Raw genomic sequence first — 15,338 nt, 5'->3', positions numbered from 1 at the left:
TGGTTGTAAATATATTTAAGTATCAAAAGTAAAAATAATTTCAAATTCCTTATATTAAGCAAACAAGACACCTCCCTTTTCTTGTTATTTTAATTTACAGGAGGCACACTCCAACACTCAGACATCATTTGCAAACGAAGTATGTGTGTTTAGTGAGTCCGCCAGATCAGAGCAGTAGGGATAACCAGCAATGTCCTCTTGATAAGTGATGTTCCTGTCCTGCTAAGCATTCAAAATGTACTTTCGGGTGTAAGGGAAAATGTATGGAGTAAAAAGTACATTATTTAAGAATGTAGTGAAGTAAAAGTTGTCCAAATGATAAATAGTAAAGTACAGATACCAAAAAAAACTACTTAAATAGAGAACCTCAAATTAATTATGTGAACAAGAGAAACTGTTCCATTACAACAGTCTGCCATTTCCTTATGTCTATTTTAATGTTGGTTCATTATTTTTGTGTCAGGATTCCATCCTTAGTCCCTAAAATAGCAGTTTATCCCTTTGAAGTGTAGAGTAAGACAAAGAGTAAGACAAAATTCCACAATTTATTCCAAAATCAGCATGGCTATGAATTCATCTGAATCTAAGTAGTAAAAAATAGTTTGGTACACACACATAACTCATTTCTGCTTTGTGGGTTGTCATAGTTTGACATTTATAAAATATTTCTTAGATTTCTAACTTTTCTGTGGTACTTTCACATCCGCCTTCACACTGACTAATATGAATAATGTTATATCAGTTGAATATACACTAAATTATGACATTTGAGAGGTTCGTTTGGCTACCAACCGTTCTGGATTTTTTTTTATATTGCTGTCCAGGAAGTGAAAGTAGACCACAGTGAATTTACAGAACCAAATGTTTTTTTTTTATTGCCATCTGAATCAGAGGCATTGTGTCGACAAGAAGCAATAAAATCTCACTCCTCGAGCTAATCCATTTCCCCGTCTCTAGGAAAACCCACAGGATTGAGTCAAATCTAGTGATTTATAGGAGAGTCAACTATGTTATCCACTTCTCTTACTCAATTGACGAAGGGAGCACAACTCCGCTTTGCCCTGTCTTAGAGCTGTAATCACCAAGATTCTATAGGAAGTGGTTTTCAGCCCCATCCATTCTGGAACATTGACATTCAAATAGGGACATTTTGTTATAGTCCAGCACAAACACACATGATTCAACTAATAATCAAGCCCCTGACTTTTTGAACCAGGTATGTTAGAAGGGTTACTACTTGTAGTGACTCCCTTACCAATTGACCAAAGCCACTGACCAAGCCTGAAGCGGGGCAGTTTCGGACACATACAGTCCACATTCGAAGTTCCCAAAAGCCAAACGGCAAAAACATTAAATGAGATCCAGGGATATGGTGCAAAAAAAAAAGTTTATTCTTCTTATATCTAACAACAACAAAAAAGATCCAATCAACTTAAAGCAGAAATGACTTTAAATGAAAAATAGTATGGTTTGTTTATTTGTATGGATGGATGGATGGATGGATGGATGGATGGTCAAAATACTGTACCGCTCCCGCGTCTAGCTAGGACTCCCTCCGCCCCCGAAAGCCCAAATTCCTGCCTTTTATCCTGTCATGAACACACTTACCACAGTACAATGAATGAGCAAAAACGGGAGTCAAAAACTAAGGTACACTAATACCAAAGGAATATATCTCAATCAGGTAAATATAGATCATAAAGGTACGTACCTAACATTTAATCACATACATATTTCATATATTTACACACACATACATGAAGCTCTGTATGTTCTGTCTTTAAACAAATATTTCTAAATCGGCTAGTCGAACAAAAAATGTGGACATCCTGTTGACAACCATTGCCACAGAGGCCATAAGAGATGTAGACCTATAGATTCTAGACTGTATTGATTCACTTATTTACTCATCGCATCGTTGCTTCAAAAACAAGCCAAATAGGGAAAGGAACCCTTGTGTTCCAAAATACTGTACATACAATATATTAACTTATGTATGTATCTGTGATTGAAACGTCAACTTTTGGATATATACCCATTGATTATTGAGGAATGTAACTTACAAATGTCTTAGTTAAACTGCTGTACCGCATTAGAACATAAAATGTATGCCTGTTTAACTGTACTGTTTGTAAACAATACAACTGTAAAGCTTCAAAACATGGTTCAAAGTATATATGGATGATCAGTCCTTGTGTCCATAGCTTTGTGTATGAGAGTACGTACATTTCTCCTGCTCCTCCCTCGGTGTCGGCACTTTGTCATTGTATGAAATGCAGATTTTCCCTTTAAGTGTGCATATCGGAACAGTTCCAGTCTGGCACTAAATGACGTTGAAGTGTGTTAATGGCAGAGCTGTCTGGGAGCTTCCCGTGTGAAATTACAGCCCTGTGATTTGCCGTTGTGTCGTTCCCTGGCAACAACAGCAGGAAGAGGGCTGCGCTGACAGGACCTGTGTGAAGATAGCTAATTGACAGAGTGAGCTTACAGTTCCTGAGAATACATAAGAAGATGAGGAACATGTGGGGATCTATTTGCTCAAACTTGAACTGATTATCACTTTCCTTTATTGATATTCGGGAAATGAAGTCTGTAATTATAACTCACTTTGAATATTGTCTTTGGTAATTGAAGAATGAGTTGATCATGTCCAGTGGGAATGATGGGGAAGGTGAAGGTATCAGTTTACATGCTCTGATTGTGTCTATGAGTATAATTTCCTCAGCAAGTCTTACACGTAATGGCCTTATTTTTTCACTCTCTCTCTCTTCCTCCTCCCTCCTCTCTCTTTACTCCGCCCTTTTTCCCCCAAGCCCTCTCTCTCCACATACACATTTAACCTTTATTTAACTAGGCAAGTCAGTTAAGAACAAATTCTTATTTACAATGATGGCCTACACCGGCCAAACCCGGCCGACGCTGGGCAAATTGTGCGCTGCCCTATGGGACTCCCAATCACAGCTGGTTGTGATACAGTCTGGATACACACACACACCTCTCTCCTCCCCCTCTGTCTGCCCCTCTCCCATCCTCAACCATCTCTGTCTCTCTCTGTCTCTTTCTATTGATCTCAGTGGCTGCTGGGAGTAAACGACAGGGGGGGCGGCACCAACTGTGCTGTCAGTCTGCAGTCTTTCCACTCCAGCTCTTCCAGCAGGGCCGATCACTGATCAATCCCTCGGCCGGATAAAGTTCTCCAGTCTAATGCGTTACTGTACTACCGAGCGACAGGGTGACAGGATGTTCAATATGCTAGCCTGGCACTATACTGCGTGTAAGACTGGAATTCCACTTTCCTATTATATTTTTAATTTCCTATTATATTTTTATACTGTATTTAATTTTTTTACTGTATTGAGACAGGTTAGAAGTGTAGGAAGGGAGATGAAGTCAGAAGGCTAGACTGAACCCCCGTCTCCGGTGGGGAGACACACAGCATATTATGTGACTAGCCCACAGCTTTGGACACGCTGTTTGAACTGCTGTTAGGGTTTTATTTCAGCAACATAGTCCTCATTGATATAATAGGATGACTGATGCCATTGAGATTAAAAGCATCCTAGATTGTAAGGGAGCTGTATCCCAAGTGTGGAAAGATAGCAATTAACAATTTAAGACTTACAGTTCACATAATACCTTTTTTATACATCGTTTGATATTTGCTAAATATGATTGGCAATTTACGCTATGTTTATGTTGGTTTTAACATAAACTTACCATAAAACATTGTAGGATAAGGTATGGAACAAAATAACTCAAGTTTTTCCCAGACTAAAAATGGATTTTAAACAGATTAAATTGAATTAGTTCTCTATATCAAGACAAGGGGTCCCTATGAAGCTTAGAGGGCTGTGTAAATCAAGCCAAATCAAAGTTTATTTGTCACGTGCACACCGAATACAACAGATGTAGACCTTACAGTGAAATGCTTACTTACAAGCTCCAACCAATAGTGCAATTTTTAAGTAAAAAATAGGTATTAGGTAAACAATAGATAAGTAAAGAAATAAACATTTTAAAAAGTAAAATGACAGTGAAAATAACAGTAGCTAGGCTATATACAGGTGGTACCGGTACAGAGTCAATGTGCGGGGGCACCGGTTATTTGGGCTAATTGAGGTAATATGTACATGCAGGTATAGTTAAAGTGACTATGTATAGATGATAAACAGAGAGTAGCAGCAGCGTAAAAGAGGGGGTTGCGGGACACAATGCAAATAGTCCAGGTAGCCATTTGATTACCTTTTCAGAAGTCTTATGGCTTGGGGGGTAAAAGCTGTTGAGAAGCCTTTTGGTCCTAGACTTGGCGCTCCGGTATCTCTTGCAATGCGGTAGCAGAGAGAACAGTCTATGACTGGGGTGGCTGGGGTCTTTGACAATTTTTAGGGCCTTCCTCTGACACCGCCTGGTGTAGAGGTCCTGGATGGCAGGCAGCTTAGCCCCAGTGATGTACTGGGCCGTACACACTACCCTCTGTAGTGCCTTGCGGTCGAAGGCAGAGCAGTTTCCGTACCAGACAGTGATGCAACCAGTCAGGATGCTCTTGATGTTGCAGCTGTAGAACCTTTTGAGGATCTGAGGACCCATGCCAAACCGTTTCAGTCTCCTGAGGGGGAATATGTTTTGTCGTGCCCTCTTCACAACTGTCTTGGTGTGTTTGGACCATTCTAGTTCGTTGGTGATGTGGACACCAAGAAACTTGAAGCTCTCAACCTGCTCCACTACAACCCCGTCGATGAGAATGGGGTCGTGCTCAGTCCTCCTTTTCTTGTAGTCCACAATCATCTCCTTTGTCTTGATTACGTTGAGGAATAGGTTGTTATTCTGGCACCACCCGGCCAGGTCTCTGACCTCCTCCCTATAGGCTTTCTCGTCATTGTCGGTGATCAGGCCTACCACTGTTGTGTCATCTGCAAACTTAATGATGGTGTTGGAGTCATGCCTGGCCACACAGTCGTGGGTGAACAGGGAGTACAGGAGGGAACTGAGCACGCACCCCTGAGGGGCTCCAGTGTTGAGGATCAGTGTGGTAGATGTGTTGCTACCTACCCTCACCACCTGGGGGCGGCCCGCCAGGAAGTCCAGGATCCAGTTGCAGAGGGAGGTGTTCAGTCCCAGGATCCTTAGATTAGTGATGAGCTTTGAGGGCACTATGGTGTTGAACACTGAGCTGTAGTCAATGAATAGCATTCTCACGTAGGTGTTCCTTTTGTCCAAGTGGGGAAGGGCATTGTGGAGTGCATCTGTTAATTACGAAAACCACATAGTCATTCTCTGTCAATACTAATCTTAACACAAAATTAACCTTTGTTATTATCATATAGACCTGAGGGTTGTAATTTTAAAGCATATTGGATCGGCGGATGAAGTTAGTGCTGTTGTAAGCAAAAGTGAAGTTAGCACCAAGTCCCAGAATTGCACTTGATCGGACTTTCGGGATTTATTTATTGATCGCAATGTGGTTATTAGATTCTGGCAAAGTACCAATTAAAAAGATATGGCCGAGCAGTAGCTTGTTTGTGAACGTTTTATAAAGTTTAATGGTATTGCAGTGGGATTCATAAATCCCTGTTAATTCACAGTCAGTGCTTGCTTGACTTATTAGTTGTGTATAGCTCAACGTTCTCCTCCAGTATGTCTGTTATTAGTGTGTATGCTGAAACCAAGAACACTAGTGTTATCCACCTTACTTATTAGTATGCTACTGTAACTACACTACTGTAACACTACTGTAATCCGCCTTACTTATTGAACATAAACAAGTCATTTAGTTTGAGTTTTGTTCTTCATTCAAAAATGTTTTATATTGAAATGCATTGCATTATAATAATATTAGAATCACTATTTTATTTAATTTGAGTTTGAGAAATGCTATTGAGATTAAAAACATTTCTATATAATCTATTGTACGAATAATTCCTTTAGAAATGTCTATGAGAGGAATACCTCCCTTCAAGTGCCTTCCGAAACAGCCTCTGAGTTCCCTCACTTATTAATGTGTACAGCAACACTTGTATATCTGCTACATTATTAAGCAGATAACATAATCTGCCCCATCTGTCTCAGGAGAGCTGAACCTGCTTTTGTTCCCTCTCTCTTTATGAGTCCCTCTTTCATTCCTCTTGCACTCTATCTCTCCCATGAGACCTTTCACTCAGAGCTGTGACCCTCCCGTGACCTTTTGTCAAAACACTCTCTCTCTCTTTCAGGAACCTTTGAGTCATGTTACTGTGAAGGAGAAGCATAAATATAATCACACTATCTAACTGTGTTGGTGTACAGGCTACCAGGAAAGCGTCAACACAATCACACTATTGGTTCATTTAGGGATTTCTTTTGTGTGATTTGAAGCCGTTATATCCAACCTGATGGACATATCTTGGAGGTCTTGAAGTATTAGCCTTTACTGGTGTGTAGTCTACCAGTGTTTGGCTCAATTCCATTTAAATTCATTTCATTCAGGAAGTGAATTCTCATTCCCGTAGAATCATTTCATTTCAATTCTTGTTGCAGTACTTCTTGCCGTGGCTGAGTTGAAATGGAATTAACCCTGCTGTGAGTTGCTGAAAAGCGGAGCACAATCGGACCATAGGTCAATGCAGGTGTTTCACATACTGAACATTTTCAGGTCTTGGGGTAAATACTTTATTTTATTGGTTCAAGGTTATTAAGAACCATGGTTACCCCTTCTAGGATTCCGGTATCATTAACATTTGTCTCCCTGATGTGTAAAGTGAATAAAATGTTATTACAGCAACATGTGTTGGACAAATTCATGTAATTCAAAATGTTTAATTACACACTCGAATGCATGTCTCATCAAACTCTCTCACTTACACTATCAGCATTACCCGCTATACAGTGGAGGCTGCTGAGGGGAGGACGGCTCATAGCAATGGCTGGAACGGGGCAAATGGAATGGTATCAAACACCTGGTTTTTATGTGTTTGACTCCATTCTATTCACGCCATTCCAGTCCCAATACTCCATTCCAGCCACTATTATGAGCCGTCCTCCCCTCAGCAGCCTCCACTGCCACAATAAGATGGATTGCCCATCTATTGAGCCGCTCTATGGCTGCATCCCAAATGATACCCTGTTGCCTATATAGTGCACTACTTTTGACCAGGGCCCATGGCGTCTCATACCCTGTGGATACAGGACAGTGCCTTGTAGCCATGGCTACTCATACCCTGTGGATACAGGACAGTTTCTTGCAGCCATGGCGTCTCATACCCTGTGGATACAGGACAGTGCCTTGTAGCCATGGCGTCTCATACCCTGTGGATACAGGACAGTGCCTTGTAGCCATGGTGTCTCATACCCTGTGGATACAGGAGGGTACCTTGCAGCCATGGCGCCTCATACCCTGTGAATACAGGACAGTACCTTGTAGCCATGGCGTCTCATACCTTGTGGATACAGGACAGTACCTTGTAGCCATGGTGTCTCATACCTTGTGGATACAGGACAGTACCTTGTAGCCATGGCGTCTCATACCCTGTGGATACAGAACAGTACCTTGTAGCCATGGCGACTCATACCCTGTGGATACAGGACATTACCTTGCAGCCATGGCGTCTCATACCCTGTGGATACAGGACAGTACCTTGTAGCCATGGTGTCTCATACCTTGTGAATACAGGACAGTAACTTGTAGCCATGGCGTCTCATACCTTGTGGATACAGGACAGTACCTTGTAGCCAAGCTATAGAAAACTGACGTTGGCTGTTATAATACTAGCCCTCCTGAGACAGGTTTCTATAACTGTGCAAGATAGTTCCGGGGATAGAGAGATGGGAAGAAAAGAGAGTGAGGATTTAGAGGTGGATAGGGAGACAGAGCGAGAGAGAGAAATACTGAAAGGGAGACAAAGAGGAGCGAGGGAGGCAGATACCTAGAAAGATAGACAGGGAGACGGAGAGAGGGAAGCAGAAAAGGAGACAGAGACACATAGAGAGACACTGATAGTGAGAGAAAAAAGAGTAGCGAGGGAGACAGAGAGAGAGGGAAACTGACAGGATTCCAATGCAGATCTGAAATCCCCACAGGAGTGAGACGACTTGCACCGGAGCCAGTGAGCAGGGACTTGAGGGAAAAGGAGTACGCCCAATCCTACTACTTACTGACGGGCATAATATGTTCTGGATACTGTGAGAGAGGTTAGTGTGTGTGCATGCGTGTGGGTGTTTGTGTTTGTGTGTGTGTGTTTGAGTGCACTCGTGCAGAAGGGTTAGCTGAGGGGATGGTGGATCCATCATTGAGCATGTGTGTGCACACGCGTGTGTGTGTGTGTCACGCTCCTGACCTCCCCAACCTAGTACAAATCCCCACTCTGTCAGTTGGCGACTGCATCTCTCAGGTGCTGGAATACCACGCAAATAACTGTAAGTTTTACCTTCTGTTTCTCTTGTGTTTGGCCCTGTGCTCAGTGTGTCACTGTGTCTGTGATATGGTTGTGTTTCTTTGTAGTTACTCAGTTTAATATACAGTGCCTTGCGAAAGTATTCGGCCCCCTTGAACTTTTCGACCTTTTGCCACATTTCAGGCTTCAAACATAAAGATATAAAACTGTAATTTTTTGTGAAGAATCAACAACAAGTGGGACACAATTATGAAGTGGAACGAAATTTATTGGATATTTCAAACTTTTTTAACAAATAAAAAACAGAAAAATTGTCCGTGCAAAATTATTCAGCCCCTTTACTTTCAGTGCAGCAAACTCTCTCCAGAAGTTCAGTGAGGATCTCTGAATGATCCAATGTTGACCTAAATGACTAATGATGATAAATAGAATCCACCTGTGTGTAATCAAGTCTCCGTATAAATGCACCTGCTCTGTGATAGTCTCAGAGGTCCGTTTAAAGCGCAGAGAGCATCATGAAGAACAAGGAACACACCAGGCAGGTCCGAGATACTGTTGTGGAGAAGTTTAAAGCCGGATTTGGATACAAAAAGATTTCCCAAGCTTTAAACATCCCAAGGAGCACTGTGCAAGCGATAATATTGAAATGGAAGGAGTATCAGACCACTGCAAATCTACGAAGACCCGGGCCGTCCCTCTAAACTTTCAGCTCATACAAGGAGAAGACTGATCAGAGATGCAGCCAAGAGGCCCATGATCACTCTGGATGAACTGCAGAGATCTACAGCTGAGGTGGGAGACTCTGTCCATAGGACAACAATCAGTCATATACTGCACAAATCTGGCCTTTATGGAAGAGTGGCAAGAAGAAAGCCATTTCTTAAAGATATCCATAAAAAGTGGCGTTTAAAGTTTGCCACTAGCCACCTGGGAGACACACCAAACATGTGGAAGAAGGTGCTCTGGTCAGATGAAACCAAAATCGAACTTTTTGGCAACAATGCAAAACGTTATGTTTGGCGTAAAAGCAACACAGCTCATCACCCTGAACACACCATCCCCACTGTCAAACATGGTGGTGGCAGCATCATGGTTTGGGCCTGCTTTTCTTCAGCAGGGGCAGGGAAGATGGTTAAAATTGATGGGAAGATGGATGGAGCCAAATACAGGACCATTCTGGAAGAAAACCTGATGGAGTCTGCAAAAGACCAGAGACTGGGACGGAGATTTGTCTTCCAACAAGACAATGATCCAAAACATAAAGCAAAATCTACAATGGAATGGTTCACAAATAAACATATCCAGGTGTTAGAATGGCCAAGTCAAAGTCCAGACCTGAATCCAATCGAGAATCTGTGGAAAGAACTGAAAACTGCTGTTCACAAACGCTCTCCATCCAACCTCACTGAGCTCGAGCTGTTTTGCAAGGAGGAATGGGCAAACATTTCAGTCTCTCGATGTGCAAAACTGATAGAGACATACCCCAAGCGACTTACAGCTGTAATCGCAGCAAAAGGTGGCGCTACAAAGTATTAACTTAAGGGGGCTGAATAATTTTGCACGCCCAATTTTTCAGTTTTTTATTTGTTAAAAATGTTTGAAATATCCAATAAATTTCGTTCCACTTCATGATTGTGTACCACTTGTTGTTGATTCTTCAAAAAAATTACAGTTTTATATCTTTATGTTTGAAGCCTGAAATGTGGCAAAAGGTCGAAAAGTTCAAGGGGGCCGAATACTTTCGCAAGGCACTGTATATGTTTACATGTGCGTCTCTGAATGTTTACTCTTCCGACCGTGGCCAATGTGATTGGCTATTGATTTCAGTGGTGTTTTCTAATTGCATTGTGGTCAACCTAACACTCTACAACATATATGGTGCATTGCCTGAGTTTAAAGGCACAATCCGCAAGATTTCCTACAGTTCAATAGTTATTTCAATTAGATGATACGATAGTTTCAAGTACCGTTGTAATTGTTTGTTTCCGTTCATTTGCTTCCCGAGTACCTTACAGATGTAGGATCTTAATTTGGTCACCCTGTTTGCCGGAGAACTTTCCTGTAATGGAGGAAGTTTAAAACTTTTAGTGTATTTGAGGTTTAAAAAGGCTTCTGAAGTTTGTAATTACCACATTGATTTCAGACTTGACAAAAATGTCCATGAATTATAATCCACATAATAATTCACATTTCCTGTTGCTGCAAGATTATTTTCCTGCCGTAGAAAGCTGGCTCAAATTAATGATCCTACATCTGTGTCTGAAACAATATCTTTGCAATTGGATTAGGAACATTACATCGGATAAGCAAATGTAGTTAAATAGCAATCAAAAAGACATATGTGCTCTTATCTTCTTATGGGAAGTCACATAATGTTAGCATACAGTATATTTTCTACATAAACATGGTAATTGAACTGACAGTTGCAACAAGGGCTCCTAATGAGCAGAACAGCTGAGGTTATTAGAGCCTTCAACAGATCTAGGATAGAGCCTTCAACAGATTTCCCAACCCCAAATCAGGGTTAACCATAAGGAGGATACCAAACAATCTGACCCTGGACCATTGGTTATTGGGGCAATGAACTCTGTGACCAGTCACAGGAGGCAGGGAGAGGGAGAGGGAGGAGAGAGGGAGAGAAATGGAGGAGAGGAGAGAAAAAGGGAGGTGGGATAACAGAAGAGAAGCAGCAGAGGATAGAGTGAATGCACAAAGTGTGGGTCGAGGAGGAGGGTAGAGAGTGTAAGGGAAGAGGGAGGAGAGAGAGAGCAAGCAGGAGAGGAGAGGAAAGAGAGGGAGTAGTAGTGTGAGAAATAGAGAGCGGAAGATAGAGACAGAGGGGTATGGAGAGTTTAGAGACAGAGAGAGAAAGAGAGAGGGGGAAAGACAGAGGGGAGAGCAGAGCGAGGGAAAGGTGATCCAGGAGAGGAGAGGAAAAGAAAGAGGGCTAGCGAAAGAAACAGAGAAAGATATAGAGACAGATGGGAACAGAGACAGAGTGAGAGAAAGAGGGAGTGGGATAGGGGGAGAGAGAAGGCAGCAGTACTATATTATCTATCTTTGTAAAAAAAAAGAAGAAAGAAAGGAAAATCACTGCAGTACATCTCACCCTCCTCATTTGCTGACAGATGATGTTTAGAGGTCAGACACAGGCAGGTGGCAGCGGTGGGATCCAGAACACACTGGGATTGCGTCCCCAATTGCACCCTATTCCCTACATACGAGCCCTGGCCAAAAGTAGTGCACAATGTAGGGAATAGGGTGCCATTTGGGACACCGTCTGGGTAGTACTGGATCAGAAAGTCAAGGACACCTCTTGCGTCCCAAGTGCACCATGGGCCCTGTTCAAAATTAGTGCAATATATAAGAAGTATGCAGCCGTTTTGGAATCATCCAAACACATGGTCATGACCAGAGCCATACTGCATGACATAGACATTAGTCATAGTGACAAGGGCTCAAAAAGAGCATTACATGCTGGAAAATGGATTATAGCCATATACAAATATTGCAACATTTTATGCTATATAGTAACTTTAAATACTCAAATCTGAAATAATGTTAATCCATTTCTTATACTGTGTAGTTGTGACTAATTTGATTTAAAAAAATAAAAATACATCAATATTACATCATATATATCTTACATTTTAGGTCAAAGTATTGCATCTTCATTATCATTTCCTGCCAATCTGCTATCAACTTTAATCAAAGAGCCCCTACTGCATATACAGTAGCCAGCAGGCGCTGTTATAATCAATGAAGTCAGTGGCATAGTGCTTTTGAACAATGGCTGATGGTGTGTGTTTCTCATTATTGGCTTGCAGACAGGGACAGACTGGGACCAGAAATAGGCACTGGCATTTCTAACACACTGGACCAATATTTTTCCTCAAGGCCCCTAACCTTGCCCATTTCTTTTTCCCTTATTATTCAGCTCCATTATTAGCCGAATAATGTTATTTCTGCGTGAAAACCCAAACTTAGACAGACCTACTGGGCTATATATGGACCAGCCCATCTGGCATTTGCCAGAATTTCCCTATGGCCAGTCCATCTCTGCCCGGGTGCTGAGTCAGGTCTCTTCTCACTTTAAAGCCCTGGGGGCTGACAGAACATCAACTGAACTGGGATCAGCAGCGTGGCTCCACTAGGTTATCCCCTCTGCACTGCGCTGTAATGTAATGTAATAAGATTACATCAATACTGAACTGGGATCAGCAGTGTAGCTCTACAGTACTAGGATCTCCCCTCTGTAATGTACTGCAAGTAGTAATGTAATAATTTGAGAGCTCAGTCCCACCCTGGCTGACAAATCAATCTGTTATCGGTGCTACATGACATCAATACTGAACTGGGATCAGTACCATGGATCTAAAGCACTATCCACGTCTCTGTACTGTAATGTAATGACATTAATACTGAACTGGGATCAGTACCATGGATCTACAGCACTATCCTCTTCTCTGTACTGTAATGTAATGACATTAATACTGAACTGGGATCAGTACCATGGATCTACAGCACTATCCTCTTCTCTGTACTGTAATGTAATGACATTAATACTGAACTGGGATCAGTAGTGTGGATCTATTAGGCCCAAGTGCAGACAACTGCAATGTCAGTCAGTGTGCAGGGCCATTTAAATTACAGTTTAATGCATGTGCAAATCAAATGATAAAAGGCTAGTTGATTTGATTAATCTTTGCTCTCAATCACATGCACAGTGGGCGGGGTGCATACGTGTGTGTAGGTGTACGTGTGACTAAGGAACACACTCTCTGAGTCAAAATTTGCAAACCCTCAGCAAAAATCTCCTTTCCACACTCACAGGCTCTCCGATCCTGAGCTCTGACAGATGTGTGTGTGCGTGTGTGTTTGTCAGTAAGTGCATGAGATTGTGTGTGCATGTTTGTGTATTTCCTCACACACACCTCACATACACACTGCATATTCTAGGCTCCATTGGCTGCATCTGTTGGGCCGATAGAGTGGTGATAGTGAGTGGTGGTGGTGGTGATAGTGAGTGGTGGTGGTGGTGATAGTGACTGGTGGTGGTGATAGTGACTTGTGGTGGTAATAATGAGTGGTGGTGGTGATAGTGAGTCGTGGTGGTTATAGTGACTGGTGGTAGTGACAGTGACTGGCGGTGGTAATAATGAGTGGTGGTGGTGGTGGTGGTGATAGTGATTGGTGGTGGTAATAATGAGTGGTGGTGGTGATAGTGACTGGTGGTGGTGATAGTGACTGGTGGTGGTAATAATGAGTGGTGGTGGTGGTGATAGTGATTGGTGGTGGTAATAATGAGTAGTGGTGGTGATAGTGACTGGTGGTGGTGATAGTGACTGGTGGTGGTAATAATGAGTGGTGGTGGTGGTGGTGGTGATAGTGACTGGTGGTGGTGATAGTGACTTGTGGTGGTAATAATGAGTGGTGGTGGTGGTGTTGGTGATAGTGAGTCGTGGTGGTGATAGTGACTGGTGGTAGTGACAGTGACTGGTGGTGGTAATAATGAGTGGTGGTGGTGGTGGTGGTGATAGTGATTGGTGGTGGTAATAATGAGTGGTGGTGGTGGTGGTGGTGATAGTGAGTCGTGGTGGTGATAGTGACTGGTGGTAGTGACAGTGACTGGTGGTGGTAATAATGAGTGGTGGTGGTGGTGGTGGTGATAGTGATTGGTGGTGGTAATAATGAGTGGTGGTGATAGTGACTGGTGGTGGTGATAGTGACTGGTGGTGGTGATAGTGACTGGTGGTGGTAATAATGAGTGGTGGTGGTGGTGGTGATAGTGACTGGTGGTGGTGATAGTGAGTCATGGTGGTGATAGTGACTGGTGGTGGTAATAATGAGTGGTGGTGGTGATAGTGACTGGTGGTGGTAATAATGAGTCGTGGTGGTGATAGTGACTGGTGGTGGAAATAATGAGTGGTGGTGGTGGTGGTGGTGGTGGTGATAGTGACTGGTGGTGGTGATAGAGGCTGGTGGTGGTAATAATGAGTGGTGGTGGTGGTTGTGGTGATCGTGACTGGTTGTGGTGATAGTGACTGGTGGTGGAAAAAATGAGTGGTGGTGGTGGTGGTGGTGGTGATAGTGACTGGTGGTGGTGATAGAGGCTGGTGGTGGTAATAATGAGTGGTGGTGGTGGTTGTGGTGATCGTGACTGGTTGTGGTGATCGTGACTGGTGGTGGTGATAGTGACTGGTGGTGGTGATAGTGACTGGTGGTGGAAATAATGAGTGGTGGTGGTGATAGTGACTGCTGGTGGTGATAGTGACTGGTGGTGGTAATAATGAGTGGTGGTGGTGGTGATAGTGAGTCGTGGTGGTGATAGTGACTGGTGGTAGTGACAGTGACTGGTGGTGGTAATAATGAGTGGTGGTGGTGGTGATAGTGATTAGTGGTGGTAATAATGAGTAGTGGTGGTGATAGTGACTGGTGGTGGTGATAGTGACTGGTGGTGGTAATAATGAGTGGTGGTGGTGGTGGTGATAGTGACTGGTGGTGGGGATAGTGACTTGTGGTGGTAATAATGAGTGGTGGTGGTGGTGGTGGTGATAGTGAGTCGTGGTGGTGATAGTGACTGGTGGTAGTGACAGTGACTGGTGGTGGTAATAATGAGTGGTGGTGGTGGTGGTGGTGATAGTGATTGGTGGTGGTAATAATGAGTGGTGGTGATAGTGACTGGTGGTGGTGATAGTGACTGGTGGTGGTGATAGTGACTGGTGGTGGTAATAATGAGTGGTGGTGGTGGTGGTGATAGTGACTGGTGGTGGTGATAGTGAGTCATGGTGGTGATAGTGACTGGTGGTGGTAATAATGAGTGGTGGTGGTGATAGTGACTGGTGGTGGTAATAATGAGTCGTGGTGGTGATAGTGACTGGTGGTGGAAATAATGAGTGGTGGTGGTGGTGGTGGTGGTGATAGTGACTGGTGGTGGTGATAGAGGCTGGTGGTGGTAATAATGAGTGGTGG

This window comes from Salmo salar, chromosome 08 (assembly GCF_965601325.2).
Source record: "Salmo salar chromosome 08, fSalSal1, whole genome shotgun sequence".
Classification (NCBI taxonomy): Eukaryota; Metazoa; Chordata; class Actinopteri; order Salmoniformes; family Salmonidae; genus Salmo; species Salmo salar.
The sequence above is the reverse complement of the archived record's forward strand: the minus strand, read 5'-3'. Positions refer to the sequence as shown.